We start from the raw sequence: 17,162 nt of genomic DNA, 5'->3' as shown, positions 1-17,162 counted from the left end.
AGGCATTCCGTCGGGCCCTGGTGCTTTGAGGTCTCCAATGCTCCATAAGTCTTGTAGTATCCCTGCCATAGTTGTCTATCTCTGTTCTGCTGATAGTACTGCTGGAAGGCATGGGTGTGCACACTGTTCCTTCCAGTTAGTGAGTTCCTACCACACTAGTAGTTTCTTGTCTCATTTGATTGGCATAACCAAGAGGTGTTGTGGGCCTGTTAGTTCTGGTAGGTGACAGATTGTGCAGTTGCAAATCCTCCATTTGCTTAGTCTTCTCTTTCTCAACTTCTAGTTGCTTCCTTAACTGATCTGCTCTGCCCAACAGCTCATGCGTTTGCTCATTTTGCAGTGTAGGTGAATTTGACTATCTGACTAGAACTAGAAGATATATCATTTTGTCATATGTTTTCCACAGGTTTCACAAGTGTTTGCAACACTAAATTGGTCACTGATAACTGCTTACTCAGATCCGGTAGCAGTTTATCCACACTGCCAACCTGCACAGATATTTCTCCTTGTTTGGGACTGATGAACTGATCGCCTACACCTCTTCTTGCAATTATGGCACATGTGAATGCATTTGCGCACTATCCTTTTGTAGAACTCGAAAGTCATCGCGCAGAGACGGAACTTCTTGAAGATACGCCTCATCAATTGCCTTTGCGCGCCCCATCGGCTTGATCTAAGTTATCGGGTGAAGAGTTTTACCACTGAGAAAAACCCCAACAACCTTCGCAAGACCTCCGATCCTTCCGCCGCCCAGTCCACGCCTCCCTGGCACACGGATCAGCACCCGAACATGGGATTTTCCCGATCGAGCAGAGTACCCAAACAAGCACTTCTGCCCTACTGATCTGCGCTCGAACTATCACCGACACCAGCGCCTCCACACCGCCACCACGAACCTCAACCTTGCCGCCGACGCCGCCCGAGACAATACCGCCGCCGCTCAAGAAGAGAAAAAAAAATTCCCAACCGGAATGCGCCTCCACCATGGATCGATGGATATGATAGCAATTTGTCAGGACCCAGATGATATGTGAAGTATAGATTGTAGACCGGGGAAGAAATTGTGTAACTATCGATCAAATCTGGGCTATTATTTTTGAAAGAGGAGAGTATATGGTCGTTTCAAGTGTAAGCCATGGTAGGAAGGGAATGGGGAATTCGATAATGATCTTCTCCAGCCACATCCCGGCTGGTTATAGGCTGAGAAGGACAGCTAGCGTAAAACATTGAAAAGTAGAAATGCTAGTACAATAGCAACGGTAAAGTGAATCCTGCGGTGGCAACTAGTCGTCGGTGTAGGAAGCCATCTCAGCCGTCCATCTTCAGAATCGGTATTGCCGGATCTGCTAACACCCCTTCTCTGAACATACGACAGTGTTTACTGAATGTGCAACAGGTTATGCCTGTAGATATGTTCACCTATTCTATTGTGCAACACGACACGACACAACACGACACACATTGTCGTTGAGATGTGTTCTAGCCTCCTAGGCTGGCCATTAACAAGTTGTCAGATACCTCCGTATCTAGACAAATCTAAGACAAGTAATTCGGAACAGAGGGAGTAGGAGTAATCTCCTATTCCCGGATCCCATTTGGAAAAACATGACTCAGTTCAGTTCTTGGCGACGGCTCCATGCCCAAAAACTCCGTCCCATGTATTGAAACCTGAACCAACTGCAAGCATGTAAATCAATCAATCATTCAGGCCCGATTGAACGCATGCATTCACTTTGGAAACCTCAACCAAGCAAAAGCTGTCAAGTTTAGTTAACAGCGTGCCTGGGAGTAGTACGGAGTTAAAAAAAATGTGTACACTTGATGAAAGTATCAAAGTGACCAATCATTTCCCTCTTTCTGAATATCGACGGACAGCACGTACTACGTCAGTAGGCAGCAGCCCGGAGCCGGAGTATGCGCCTGCTGACGGCCAAGAAGGACATCACCGGACACCTTGTCTAGTTAATTCAGCTGCTTGCCTCAGTCTGCAGTTTCAGGTTTCAGCTAGCTAATGCGCTCCAGGTGGACGTCGTTTGAGAGGACCGCGAGGTGGCCGACGTCGTCGGTCGATCTCCTTGTCAAAGCGGCCGAAGCATCCATGACCATGACCATGACCTGCGCGCGCGGGCCATCAGCTTGAGCGCTGAGCTTGAGACCCGATCTCGCGGTCCATCAAGTGCACGGCGCCTTGGCCTTGGACTCGTCCAACGGTTTGCACAATGTTGTCCTCGCTTCACTAATCACTATGGCCGGCCATCATGGACATGATCTCCGGCCCGTTGACGACGGCAAGACTCGGACGCGATGGTGCTGGCGAGCAGCGTCTTTCCGGCCGTAGAGCAGAGCAGGCGTCTACTCTGCTAAGTCAGCATCTTGGATAACTCAAAACAAACCTAAGGCGGGTGAGGTGCACTTTAGTCAGTAGTATGAAACCAACATGCTAGGTTTCAATTTCATACGGGTTTTCCTCGAAAGAAAAACAAGGGCGGAGGTGCACAAGGTACTCGACGAAATGACACCGTGCCGGAGGGGCTCCCGCCGGTCCGCCCTGGCGCCGCGCCTGCCTCAAGAGCTCGCCGACAGAGTCCTGTCACCACCACCAAGCACCGTCCCCTCGCGCCTGTGTCTGGGCAGGACAGGACGGTGGTCGTGCCTAGTTGTGTGGTTGTGGGAGCTACGTCGGGCGTACGTGGTGTCAAGGCGCCGGATATGTGCTCCGGCGTGTGCTGCGTGCTTCGTGGTGTGTGGTCCGGGTCCGCCAAGTTGAAGCACCCGGAGCCGAGCTGACGCTCTTCTGCAGCGAGCATTCGCCGGCAGCACCTGCCGGAGACGACCTGACCTCTCCGGGGACGTCCAGGTCCGTGACCTCCTTCCCCCTCCCACTCGTACAGCACCTCGCCCAGGCCCTTACATGCATGTCAGAGACCTTGATGGTACCATCCATTGCGTGCGTTGTCCCCGCCGGACATCATGGCGTGCAGTCGGTGAGGCCGGAGCTCCGCCGACTCGTCGTGCTCGCCCTTGAGTGGCGGTCAGCAGGATGACCACGGACTGGCTTCATGCATGCAGCTCCTAAAATGATTTGCATTAGCAACAACTAATCTATCCAACTGACATCACCCAACGCACGCACGCTGGTGACCACGGACACACACGCATCACGGTTTATTTCCTAACAGCGGAGGCGGTTGTTGCGGACGCGCTAGGCCTAGTGCTAGCTTTGTCGGGGAGGGATGGCGAGGTACTCGGGAGTTGGGAGTCGTGCGATGGCCTCGCAGAGCAGCGTAGTCGCGCGGTCGTACGACTACGACGAGCGGGGCAACGGGCACCACTTAGCGGCGAGCCCTATGTTGGCCGTGTCGCCCGCGCGCAGGTCCTTAACGCTCGTCGTGGGGTGGGGCCCGCGGCCCGCGGAGGACGCGGTAGAGGATATCGGGGAGGCAGCCGAACCTGGCGAAGCACCCGAGGTTGGCGGCGAGGGCGCGCGGGTGGTTGGAGGGAGTGCATCCAGAGGGCGGCGCGGCGGCGTAGATGACCTCGCGGTCGGCCTTGCCGAGGCCCCGGACGCTGCGGAGGTGGCACAAGAGCCGCAGCCCAGGCGACGCCGAGCAGCGCGGCCGCGGTCGCCGGCCCTGGACGAGCTGGAAGAAGAAGTCGACGCAGGGGTCGCCCGACGAGGCGTGTCCTGCGTCGACTTCAGGGGACACGCATGCAACTGGTACGAAGTTACTCGCGGCCAGGCGGGCAAGCCAGTAACACAAACCATCCGCCGCGCGAGGATAATCACATCTCCTACTGGGTCCGATAAGCTGCCTTGCCTTCACCAAGTGCGTTAGCCCGTGGAAGCTTCACCGGCATGCATGGAGCACGGCTCCGGTTCATCTCAAAACCACAGGAATTTTCCTAGACAAATTATGTCAGTGAAAACAAAGACTCGTGGTAAACCGGTATATATTTATCTTAACTGATCAGTCCTATGTGATCTCTTTTTACACCAGGGGTGGAGTGATGTTTTGGGCCGACTCTCTCAGCGCGGAATACGTGTACCGCAGACTGGACGGGTGGTCCAAAGATTATGGAGAGTTCTTCAAACCCTGTGAATATCTAGCTGCCAGAGCTAGTCACGGCGCATCCTTGGTAAGATTCTATCGCATTTCCGCGTCATTGATGTAGCTTTGGGATCCGGAATGGCGCTTCTTCTCATTCTACTGAATTAGTGAATTTTGCATCACCTGATTGTGCATCCCCTGAAAACTGTTGCAGGCTGCCACCACAGCTGATGGCACCAAGTCGCGACTCTAGATGGTTTACCTGGGTGTTTTGCCATGTCCAGTCGGGATGGAGGAGCTGGAATGTTCCGGATACGATCGTGTATTAGATGTAATAAAGTGCACGGCAAAAATGCTAGGTTGGTTTTGAGTGTTGGTGGGTGCGGCTGTTTTTCTTCTGCAACTGCTGCTGTGTGATGTGTTACCATGGTCTTACCCACGGCCCAGTAGTTTTGTGCATTGTGGATTCCCCTGGCGTACTGTTGCGACATGTCCGCGAAACCTCTGTATGTTTTTACAGGGCCAGGGATAGTACATGCGATCCTTGTCAATTGTGGAAATAAAATGCCAACCTTGTGTCTTTTCTTCCGTTGATTTCATATACATCATCCTCAGTTGAAACTGCAAACCAATGGTTGGACGGTTAGAAGGACAGTGGTATCACCGTGTTCAAATTCTAGACACCGGTATTCGTGTTTTTCTGAATTTATTTTATGTCTTTCGACGATGTACTGGGTTAACATAAAGAGAAAACCCTGTATTTTTGCGACTGCAGAAAACGAAAATTATGTGGTGGTTCGTGTGTCTAGAGCAGATCTCCGGCTGCAACTGCGAGGCGTGCAGCACATATACATACGCAAGGAAAGGCAGACTGTCCACCTCCACGTACCAGACCAGCTGTGCCTCCAACGTCCATACGTGTCCAAGAGGCGTTTATCCGTATACCGTACTTTGAGGAGCAAAGCAAACCTACGACCAGGTGAAGGAACTTATATTATGGGACGAAGGGAATAGGTTGGTTTTGAGTGTTGGTGAGTGCGGTCTTTTTCTTCTGCAGCTGCTGCCGTGTAATGTGTTCAAGGGCGAACCCAGAACAAAAATGACCTGGTGTCCACATGCACATCACATATGCATAGGAATATACAATGCTATACATAAAAATTACATACTTAGGGTGCGTTTGGTTACAATGTATTTCAAGAATACTATTTTGACAAAGTACCGTTTCAAATACTTTGAGATGTTTGCCTCTAATTAAGATTGCAGTATTTTCCCGCAAAAACAATCAGTGCAATTTCTTGTAGTCAAATACATTACTATAGCAAAAATACATTAGTGCATTATTATTTTTTGCTTTCAAATACTGCATTGCAGTATTTGAAAGCAAAAAATAATAATGCACTAATGTATTTTTGCTGTAGTAATGTATTTGAAAGTATTTGAAAGTATCCACAAAACTATGGTATTTTTGCTGTATGAAAAAAAAGATCAGGACCTCTATTTTAAAAACCGAGGAAAACAACAAAGGACACTAGTGGTGGTCAAAGACAATACTACATAGTATGTTGCTTGCCAAACACAGCACCATTTTCACAGTAGTTTTAGAAACTGATGGTTTCATAAGCTAAAATATTCATTGTCATCATGGGGTTAAAAACTGTAGTCTCAAACAAATTACTCCCAAACAGAGCCTTAGCAATTACTAGCTGATTATATGAAGTTAAAAATAGTAAAGCATAAAAACTCCAAACAATGGAGACAAGGATGATCGGCAAAAATGATAAGCACTCCCAAAATTTGGAAATTCACAATAATTCAATTCTCAAACAAATTCGTAGCGGCATACATATTGAAAAATCCCGGTAATCCTATTCTCAAATACACGTGCATAGGTCCAAAAAAAAACGCAGTAATCCAATATATAATTGTAACATCCTTAAGATTTGAAGCCCTAGTTCGGTGTTTGAGAAACAAAAATTGTGAGAAATAGAGATACGCACTTGAAACAGATCGAGGGGTTCTCTTGCCGTACCTTTTTCTTTCCGGTGATCTGGGCGAGTCACGGAGTCAGGCGGGGCGACACTGGCGCGCCGCGATGTTTCGATGGCGAGCAGGGAGGTGGGCGGCGATAGGGCTAGCGTGAGCTTTCTGAGGAATCAACGCGAAGATGCGAGAAGCCAGCAGACTGGAGGCCCACGTACACAAACCAAACCAGATCGATCAAACTCTATCTTGTCGTGTGCCTGGACTATTAGATGGGCATTGCTCGTGCACCGTTTCGCTGGCTCTAGCCGGTGTCCATCGACTAACTTTACCGGTGTCACAGGAGTATATGTGCCTTATATAGTACGTAAACCCGGTGTCCTGTGACACCGGCAACGACCACGTGGGTCCGCCCCTTATGTGTTGCCGTGGTCTTACCCACGGTGCAGTAGTTTTCTGCATTGCGGATTCATCTTACCCACGGTGTAGTAGTTTTCTGCATTGCGGATTCCCCTGGCGCATTGTTGCAACATGTCCACAAAACCTCTGTATGTTTTTACAGGACAAGGGATGCGAACCTTGGCAATTCTGGAAATAAAACGCCAACCTTGTGTGGTTTCCATGCGTTGATTTCATATACTCTCCTTGTTTCTAAATATAAGCCTTTTCAGAGATTTCAATAGGAGACTACATACGGATATGGAGCAAAATGAGTGAATCTAAACTCTAAAATACGTCTATATACATTCATATATAATCTGTATTGAAATCTCTAAAAGGTCTTATATTTTTTAAAAAAATAAGTGAATCTACACTATGCGTCTATATACATCTATATGTAGTATGTATAGAAATCTCTAAAATGTCTTATATCTAGAGAAAACGGAGGTAGTATATACCAACCTCTGTTGAAGCGCTGTATTTTTGCGACTGCGGAAAACGAAAATGATGTGCTGGGTGCCCGTGAAAATTTCACAGGCCGTATGCAGATGCAGGAAATGATGTGCTGGTTCATGTACCGAGAGCAGATCTGCAGCTGCAACTGCAAGGCGTGCAGCACGTACACAGAGCCCTCCACGTACCGTACCAGCTGTGCCTCCAACGTCGATACGTGTCCAAGCGGCGTTTATCCCCGTACCGTACTTTGAAGAGCAAAGCAAACCTACGACCAGGTGAAGGAGCTTCCCGGTACGTAGCTACTGCGGCGTGAATTTCTGGTGGGTGACGACGAGTCCGTCTGACTCCGCGCGCGACGTGGATGGACTCCACGGCCGCCGGCACTGCTCACGTGCTCCGGCCGTTTCCCGAAGGCGCGCGGGCGACGATTGACGAGCGGGTCGTGTTTGTTCGTCTGGCCAGGCCAACGCTTGAGCAACACACCGGACGTCCACGTCTGGATTTCTTCTTTCAAGTCCCGACCGTCCTTGCAGTTTGCGTGACAGCGTGAGTGCGCGTGAACAAACTGGAGAAACCGAAACGCAACCGTAGCCGGCCTCACAGCTCTCTATCCAACTCCAAGGGAGGAAGGCAGTCGACATCAACCTGCAGCAGCGTCTGACCAGCTTCAACTTCCAACGAAATCCTGGCTCGTGTGGGGAGAGCGTGCATGTGCCGGCTCGGCCCTCGCGGCACCGTGCTCTCCGCTCGTCACAACAGAACGCCTACGCTCTAGAGACCGGTGGAAAAGCGTGGAAAGCTCACTCAGGTCCCTTTCACCGCCCAAGAAGAGCTTCAACTGTCAAAAATATGTCGTGAATTTTCGTCTGGTTTAGATGAAAATCATCATGTTTGTTCAAATCCAATTTAAAATATCGGGGGCTGCAACTATCGAGTCGGGGTGCTCCGAGCCACCTGACGCCATGCTCTCTCGCCGCCGGGATGCTGCGACTGACAGGGCTGGATGCTGGGATCAACCACCTGAGATGTTGGCATTGTGGTAACCACATATGGAGCCGAATGCAGGGGAATGCTACGATGCCATGGTCGGTAGCTGCTGGGAACCAACAATGGGGGGACGCTACGATCACGGCTTGGATATGCTGGAACGGTTGCAGGGGACGGTATGACCATGGCCAACCGTGCTGCGACCACGCCCTTGACACCGAACTCTGACCTACGGCGAGGGTGGTTGATGGGGGAAAGGGCAACCAATGAGGGGCGGTGGTCCTGCTGCGTAGCAGCGCGAAGGGGGCTAGGAGGGAGCAAGAACAAGGGATGGGGCATCTAGATCGCGGGGAGGACGATGCCCATTGGATGAAATGGTTATGAGCTTTTCGGATCGAACGGCCCCGGAGCTGACTAGCACAAGGTCTTTTTTTTCCCCGAGAACACCTCGAAAGGGGCAGGGGGTTCCTGCATTTCATTGAGAAGAAAAGAGTTGGTCCAGTTTATAAGGAAGACCGGACCCGAAAACCTAACTAGCACAAGGTCTGGCTAGTCGACCAGCTAGAGCACTATCCTTTTTGTTTCCGGCGAGAGACAGAAAGGGCAGTGTTCTGCGTCGGTGGACGTCAAGAGATATGGTAGGTGTAACCATATTTATTTATTTGATTGGAAATGTTAAAAGAAAATCTAGATTTGTAGTGGAATCCTTATAACCTTTCTTTCTCTATGGTATTCTCTCTCTCTCTTAGTTTACAAGGCGTGTGCGTTTTTTTAGATCGTCAATTTAATCAACCTAATACAAGCCATATGTTACAAAAAGATATACCGATATAAGCTTCGTATGTTCCATTTTCAAACGGTATAATTTTTATATTATGTATTCCCTCCGTTCGGAATTACTTGTCGCAGAAATGGATGTATCTAGATGTATTTTAGTTCTAGATACATCCATTTCCGAGACAAGTAATTCCGAACGGAGGGAGTAGTTTATATTGTGGTGATAAAATTGGCAACCTAGGTATACGCACATGACTTATAAACTGAGACGGAGGGAGTACTCTATTCATTGGCCCATTAAAGATATGGGTTATGGTATGCGATATATGCAGTTATATTCATGTGGTCAAACATGAGAGTAAATTTCCAGCTTTGCATGTGGTTGTGCTTCATTAATGAAATTACATGTTTTATTTCAGAAATCCAATTTGGCTCTTGGGAGTATATGCTCCTATGCATCAAACTTTTTTTTGCAAATGTAAAAAAAGAAGAGAAAAAGGGTTTAGTGTCACACTTAAATGCTATTTGCAAACTATTAGGAGGAAAGATTAATCATTTTGACATGTGCAGAAAAAAAACAAGTCAATCAATAGGGTGGAGAGAGATGCCTTGCTCCTGGACATCGAGATGACGACCGAGGAATTTGAGGACGAGACTGAGGATGCCGCTAGCTCCGCATCGATCGCGTCACCACGGCCGTTCGCGTCTCACCGCCACAACGACGAGGTTGTCACGTCCACATCCGCCGCCGTTGATGGAGTAGAAGGATAGAACATGGGAGGCCACACGTCGCCGCCGGGGTCCCAGGAATGCCACCGCCAACATCTTGTCGGGCCTCCCAGCCGATGAGCTTGCCCGAGCTTCACGGAGGTCACTACTCTTTCACTCCCGCTGAAGCTTCACTTACGGGGGCTCATGGCCGGCGGATGAGCATGTTCTCGTGGGAAACGGGCGCCGCCACGGCCGGCGATCATTTAGATTAGGTTAGAATAGTCTAACCCACTATAGTTTAGTTAAAATATGTCATGAATTTTCGTCCGGTTTAGATGAAAACCATCTTGTTTGTTCAAATCCAGTTTAAAAATTATGCGAACATGATTGGATAGCCGACTTCCGTATCACTATGGGCGCATTCACGAACGGTTACCATGCTCGTTTTAAGAGTCGGGGTTGGAGGCAGAGGCGGAGGACGAAAAAAAATTAAGGTGTGGCAAACTGTCAACTAGACAAAATTGATGCCCTCTAAAAAAATTGATGCAAAGACATAATAGCCAATTCAAACTGCACTGCACAGAATCTTTTAATGATGTCTAGAGAAGACACATGCAGTGGCGGGGATAGGCCGTGGGGTCGCGATGGAGTTAGGGATGGATGGACAGGCGGCAGCGGCGGCGTTTTCGGGCACAAATCGCCAGCGGCGGAGGCGGGCAGTCATCAGCGTAGCAGACTCAAATCGGCGGGTCGGCCACGGCTACGACGCTGCTGCCGGCGGTGGGGTCAGGGATGGGCCGACAGGCGACGGCGACGCATTTCATGGCAAAAATCACCGGCGGGCGGGCTGGCAGAGGTGCAATGAAGACGGTTGGGCGGTTGACACACTGCCGTTCCTTTTACATCTCCTAGAGGTGTAGATGCAAATTTGCACCGTGAGGTGTTGTGGTTTGCATCTTTGGGAGACGGAAATGTATTATTATTATTTTTTACATCTACACTATCTGTTGGAGAGGTATTTTTAGTCTTAGAGATGCAAAAGATAGTTATTTTGCATACATCTACGCAGTGGCGGAGCTTGGGCTGATTTTGTGGAGGGGCAAGAAATATGACTTTAGGCTGATTTTAACTGGGCATATGGGCTGAATACTAGGGGATATATGCTAGTTTTCTCATGGACGGGGGGGGGGGGGGGGGGGGGCAATGGCCCAGGTTGCTCTCCACTAAGCTCCGCCACTGCATCTACATAGTGAGATGGGCATGTGCAGTGAAAGCGAACTGGTTCGCGTACGTCTACGTAGTGAGATGGGCATGTGCTGGGCAACACATCAATTAAGCTGCCAGTTTGTGTGCTTTCGATCTACTTATGTGCTTCATCTAGCTTTGTTTGAATGAATCAATCTAGTGCGGTCTAAAACTAACGAGCAGTATATGTTTGCATTTTCATGAAGAAACGTATATATATATAGGATGACAGTTTGGGACACCTAAGAGCCCAGGCACCTTATGTACCCACCGTTGGATTGCTTTAGGATACGTGCTAATATAGTAAGCATGCATGTTTATAGTACCTTATATTTGGAAAGAAATATGCAGTGCTGCCATCAATTAGCACTATTTAAATTGGTGATTACTTGCCTTTTTAATGAGGTATTAATTTGATTGGTCAACGACAATAAGGAAATAAATATCTCCCTAATTTTGGACGTGCATTAACTACATGACTCGTACATGGAAATAGTCGTATGGACACTCCACGCATATGCCAAACTAATAAAATCATATTTCCTAGCACGTCATATATATCTTCAATTTTTTGAAATGCGGCCTTTTCTTGTGTCTGAGGTTGTATTTCCTAGTACGTGCATGTATAATCTTATTAAAAACAAAGGTATCTAGAAATATATTGGGTATTCTCATGTTTCACGCATCCAAAAATATAAAATACCCAAAAAAGTAAATGTGTACATCGTTTTAAGTTTATTGTACGTGGATAAGCTAGTTGTAGGTACATATTAATAAATATTGCATATACCCAAAAATATTTTGGGTATAAACATACCCGAGAATATCTTTTTTACTAAAAAAGTTCACATACTCACAAATTTATTTGAGGTATCTGCATACTCATGAAATTTCTGGGTATATACATTGTGTCTCGTTAGCAGGTATTTGATACCTCAGGCATGTGTCAATGCTTTGGAGTATGTACACCATTTAGATATATACATACCAAATTTAAGTATATACTCATGATATTCTCGAGGTATCTACATACTCATGAGATTTCGGGTATGTGTATATTCTTAGTACATATAATAGCATGGGTATATGTATATTTTTTATTAAGTAATATTTACGGTATATGTATATTTTCATTAGATATAATAGCCTGCTTATGTGTATATTTTTATTAGGTATAATAGGTCAACATAATATTTGGAAAAAAATTATTGCTAGGAAATCAGCATAATATATTTTGGAAAGTAATCATTGACCGTTGAGTGTACTAGTGCATGCAAATGAAAAATGGAAAATTACTATTTCATTGATTGCACGTCATGCACTAATAAAAATGACTTGCCATGTTTGGGCCTAGGTGCCCAGACACCTAGGTGCCCCAAACATTTTACACACACACACACACACACACACACACACACACACACACACACACATATATATATATATATATATATATATATATATATATATATATATATAAAGTTGGTGCCAAATTAAGGTGTGGCGGCTGCCACACCTTGCCCACTGGGCTCCTCCGCCAGTGCATGCAGCGCCTCAGAGCATCTCCAACAAGCGCGTCAATTAAGCCGTGCGCTAGAAAAAAAACCATCTTATAGCACACGCGGGACCCTAACCGGAGCTCCAGCGGCCGCGCAAAAATCACGTCATGTGCGCGGTAAAGTCGGTTCAGCGCGCTGAGCGAATCGGCATCGCGTGTGGTGTATTTGCTGTATCCGCTCGCGCGCACTGGAATCTCATCCTCCACGCGCTGGCGCCTCCGCCCGCACCTTCCCCATTCGCCGCCTATACCCAGCGTGCCGCCGCCGCTTCCTCCACCTTCTCCCCTTGCCGCCACCCCTCGAGCGCTGCCGCTGCCATTGACGAACAATGGCCGGCGACCGTTTGCAGCTCGCCGTCCACAAGCTGCTTGACAAAACGCTTGCAAGGTATATATTGCTAACATTTTATATATTTGTAGATGAATTTGGTGCATGTTCTTTGTAGTTTGAAATTAGTTTAAGTTTAACTTTGTAGATGAGTTCGTCCCATGATTCTTTCGATGAAGAATTTGATCTTCACGAGGAGGAGGATGTCACAATGATCCTAGCTATGCACGTCAATAAAATGCCGAAACACGGTGGATCGATTATCGGTCGTCAAAAATTGTGGAGGGATAGGATCGATGCCCATAACAGATTGACGAGGCACTATTTTATGGAGAATCCCACATACCCTGAGTCCTATTTTCGGCGCCGTTTTAGAATGAGCATCGAGTTGTTCAAACACATTGCGGAGAAAATGGTGAGCCATGATCGATTTTTTTCAGCGAAGGAGGAACGCCGCCGATTAACTTGGGCATAGCACCTTTCAAAAGGTGACATCCGCTTTGGGTATGTTGGCATACGGTATTCCGGCGAATGTAGTTGATGACCACTTGGCCATGGGTGAGAGTCAAGCCATCATGTGTGTCAAGCGCTTTGCAGTCGGGATTGTACAAGTGCTTGGTCCGGAATATTAGAGAGCTCCCAATGCTGAAGACACTGCAAGGCTTTTGGAGATGAACAAATCTCGCGGGTTCCCAGGTATTCTTGGCTCAATAGATTGCATCATTTGAGTTGGAAGAACTGTCCTAAGGTATGACATGGACAATTCCACGGTAAAAAAAAGGTTCCACTATAATCCTTCAAGCGGTGGCCGATCAAGAGACTTGGATTTGGCATGCTTTTTTCGAAATGCTTGAATCTTTGAATGAAAACAATGTTCTTCAATGATCACCACTCATAAATAGGATTGCAAATGGTGAAACTCCACTAGTGGAGTTTGTAGCAAATGGTCATACGTACAACTATGGCTACTATCTCACGGACGACATCTACCAAAGGTGGCAAACATTTGTGAAGCCGTTGTCCAAACCACAAGGTAAAAAATATCTTGATTTTCACAATGCTTAGGGGTCGGCTAGGAAAGATGTGGAGAGAGCTCTTGGGATTTTGTAAACCCAATTTGTTATTGTGAGAGGATCGGCTTGGTTTTAGGATCAAAAGATCCTTTGGTACATCATGCATGTTTGTGTGATCATACATAACATGATCACCGAGAATGATCGTGGGCAAGATTTAGACTGTTCTTAGTATGAGTTGATGGGACAACTCTTGCGAGTGCGGAGGAGGGCTGCGAGTGTGGCCCACTTTATTGCCTTCTATCATGCCATTCAACGTGCCGAAACGTATGATGACCTTAAAAAGATCTAATCGAGGAGTGGTAGTTATGGAATGGACGACAAAACTGGTTTGATGTTGTATGTTTGTCGTACACTATTTGTTGCATTGTTCGTGAACTATTTGTTGTATTGGAAAGTAAACTATTTGTTTGACTTGTAATAATAATAATGAAAAAAACATTGTTAATTTATTTTATGTGTGTTTGATCTTGTTAGTTCTATGTTGAATGAAAAAATGTTGTTTCCGTGATGTAATTTAGCGCGCTTGCTGGCCACTTCTGCGGCGCGCAATATATAGCGCTTCTGCTAAACCAAAACACGTACCAAGCATGCAAAAACGCTATTTTGCTGCAAAAATTTTTATTTAGCGTGCACTGCGTCTGTTAGAGATGCTCTGACCAAAGAAACGGAGTCTACTACTCTGATCCGAATCCAATGCAAAAAAAAAAAAACCAAATCAAGCATAACCATGTTTTGCTGTGGTTATTATACTAGTGTGAAGATCAAAACAGAGGTTGATCGAAAAATGCCTGCGCATGAAAGTGGCCCAGTCAAGAGCTGAATTTGACCGAAACAAGGGCACTTGTTCAGTACTCGTCCGTTTTATAATGTAAGACGTTTTTTAACATTACACTAAAATTAAAATAAGTCTTATATTATGGAACGAAGAGAGTAGTAAACATCTCTATGAGCTCCTTGGCCAGTATTACATCCTTGCCCATCTGATAACGCAGTTATAAGAACATTACGAAATGAGAAAAATCCACATTTCAATCATGGATTAACCACTCGATTTAATTTTACAATCCTCATTTTTGGAACCGGTTGTATCGCAGCCTCAGCTTGCCATAAAGTTGAAAAGACCACTTGGTCTCGTTTTCGGGCTGGTCAACCAGTTTTGACCAAAGTCATCGCCCGCCTTGGGCCTTCACGGTGCTTCCCTTCATCCAGCACCATCGTTCATCGGTCCCCAGTGCCAGAGCCGGACGGATTCGTGGGTGTCGGTTGTGTGGAGAGAGGAGCCAAAGCTCCTTTGGATCGAGCATGCACACACGACGCAAAGCACACTCCGAGGTCCGAGCAAGCAGACCATGTATCAACGGACACACACAACACGGACGATGGTTCCAAGAAAAGAAGCAAGCAGAGCACCAGGCCAGCGGCACACACTGCACGCATGCATCCCGCTCTGTTGTTTCGTTGGAGTCAGGAAAAGTGGCCACGGTCTTTGCGCCTGCTGCTGCTCAGTGCTCACGAGCTGCTGAATTTGCGGCCGCATCGGGTACCCTTGCCTCTGCTAGCTCCTACTCCTACCTGCCCGCAGCACAACTCCTCCGCACTGCTAGAGAAGCACCACCGCGGTCTACCGCTACAGCCGCTGCCTGCCACATGTGTCGACCACCCCACCTCGACGGCGGAGCAGGGGAGAAGACCTTGCCGAGCGCTACGGTGCCGGAGGTGGTGCTGGTGGCGGTGGCGTGGCGGGGAAACTAAGAGCTACACTGTTAAAGTAAGAGGTAAATGCAATGGTGGTACATGAAGTTGTACAAAATGTGCAGCTTGGTGCCATAAGTTGAAAAATACGAAAAATTGTTTCCTCGGCGTGCATATACGGTTCATCTCTCATCTGTAGTTGTATAATATACTGCTCGTGTGGCATGACCCGCGGCGTCGGACCCACCTGTGAGGAAATAGTACGAAGGAAATTTTTTGCATATATATCACGGTTTGAACACACGACCAACTGCTTCAAACATTACGTTGTTTTAAAAAAGTGTTCACGTGTTTCTATAAAGTTTGTGTGTTTGCAAAAATGTTTATTTATTGTTAGACAATAATGAACAATAAGACTTATTGAAAATTATATACGAGCCTAGTAAATACTAGGCTGTAGATCCTCAAATGAAAACTCTTAAATATTATTTTAAAATATATGATTTTTGTAATTCTTAAATACCACTTTAGTTATTTGAATAGTTTTAAAATAATATTTTTATATTTTTTTAAATGTATTACAGCCATTATGTTAACAGTTTTTACTAAATATGTGATTCCTATTTAATGAAACTCTCTAAAATATATGAACACGGATATTTGAACTCTATGTTTTAATGTGATTATGATTTACATATGTTTTAAAAAAATCTAAGAAGAACATATGAAAAATTTGCCGCATTGACTACCATCCATTTTGTTAGGATTTAATTAATATTTTAATTAATGAGATAATCCTCCCTTGTATAACTGAACGTGCGTTGCCAATCCGGCAAGCGTCACGACGGTTTCCTCGCTCCCCATCGCGCGCCCCCTCCCGTTGTATATAAGGATTGATCATCAATGAAATTGATACTGATTGGATTCATTTTACAATATGTCTATTAACACGTTATCAGCACTTTGCTCTCTGTTGAGAGAAAGGCCCTGGACGAACGACAATGCAGCGAGGAAGGGAGGTCGACTTCCGTGGTGAGAACCAGCGAGACGCCCATGACGGGGCGCGGCCGACCTTGATCTCCCGGAACATGGCGCCCTCCGGCTTGGCCGCCAGTGACGGCAAGCCCCTCAGGCCTGGCCGCGGCATCTCCTAGCGCGCGGCGTCAACGACCGGGATTATGGCGGCAAATGGAACCGGTGGCCATCCACCACGACGCCGCTTCTCCCGGGGCGGCAGCATGTTGCCAGTGCGTGACGGCGTCGATCGCGTGGCGTCGGCAACAGCGTTCGATGGGACGGCTGACCGCGCAACAACAGGTAACGGCACGGCGGCCGGTAGGACTGCGGGCTGCTGCGGCGGCGCAAAGGCGGCACGACTAACGCGGCCGTTCAAGAGAACAAGGAGGCGATATGGAAAAAAAGAGGAACTGTTTCTGGATGGTTTTCTCGATGCTCAAAGGCAACAGCGCTATCCACGGCGAGGACGAGCATGCGTCCGTCAGTATAAAAGGAAAATTGCTAATTCAGTTGTCTTCTTGTGATTACGATCATCAACCTAATGACTGATTGTTTCTCTTGTACGTACGTATGTACACTCATGCAAATCGATTCCATCGGAGCGTGGAATCGGCGAAGTCGACTGGCGCACGACCGAGGCCCTCTGGCCGGCGCTCAGCCCGTCCACGCACAAGGCGAGGCCGCGGGCATTACCATCTGGTCTGGATCTCCAGGCCGCATCGGCGGCGGCTGCCAACGGCGTCGAATGAAGTAACGGCGGTTCTACCCGGCGAGGTGCGGTGACGTAGCGTGCTACGTTGGTACCAGGCAATGGTAAGGAGCTGGTTACCAAGTGGGACGCA

At 47.3% G+C, this 17,162-nt stretch overlaps 1 long non-coding RNA gene across 1 annotated transcript; it reads left to right on the top strand.

Annotated features, from left to right (window-relative positions):
• Positions 1 to 3,977: 3,977 nt before the first annotated feature.
• Positions 3,978 to 4,634, top strand: LOC125540652 (uncharacterized). Its single transcript, XR_007297356.2, has 2 exons — positions 3,978 to 4,137; positions 4,264 to 4,634. It is a non-coding gene; the product is annotated as an uncharacterized LOC125540652 (long non-coding RNA).
• Positions 4,635 to 17,162: the final 12,528 nt, after the last annotated feature.

The sequence above is a fragment of the Triticum urartu genome, chromosome 1A (assembly GCF_056163025.1).
Source record: "Triticum urartu cultivar PI428250 chromosome 1A, HENAU_Tu73, whole genome shotgun sequence".
Classification (NCBI taxonomy): Eukaryota; Viridiplantae; Streptophyta; class Magnoliopsida; order Poales; family Poaceae; genus Triticum; species Triticum urartu.
This window is presented reverse-complemented; position numbering and strand designations above follow the sequence as displayed.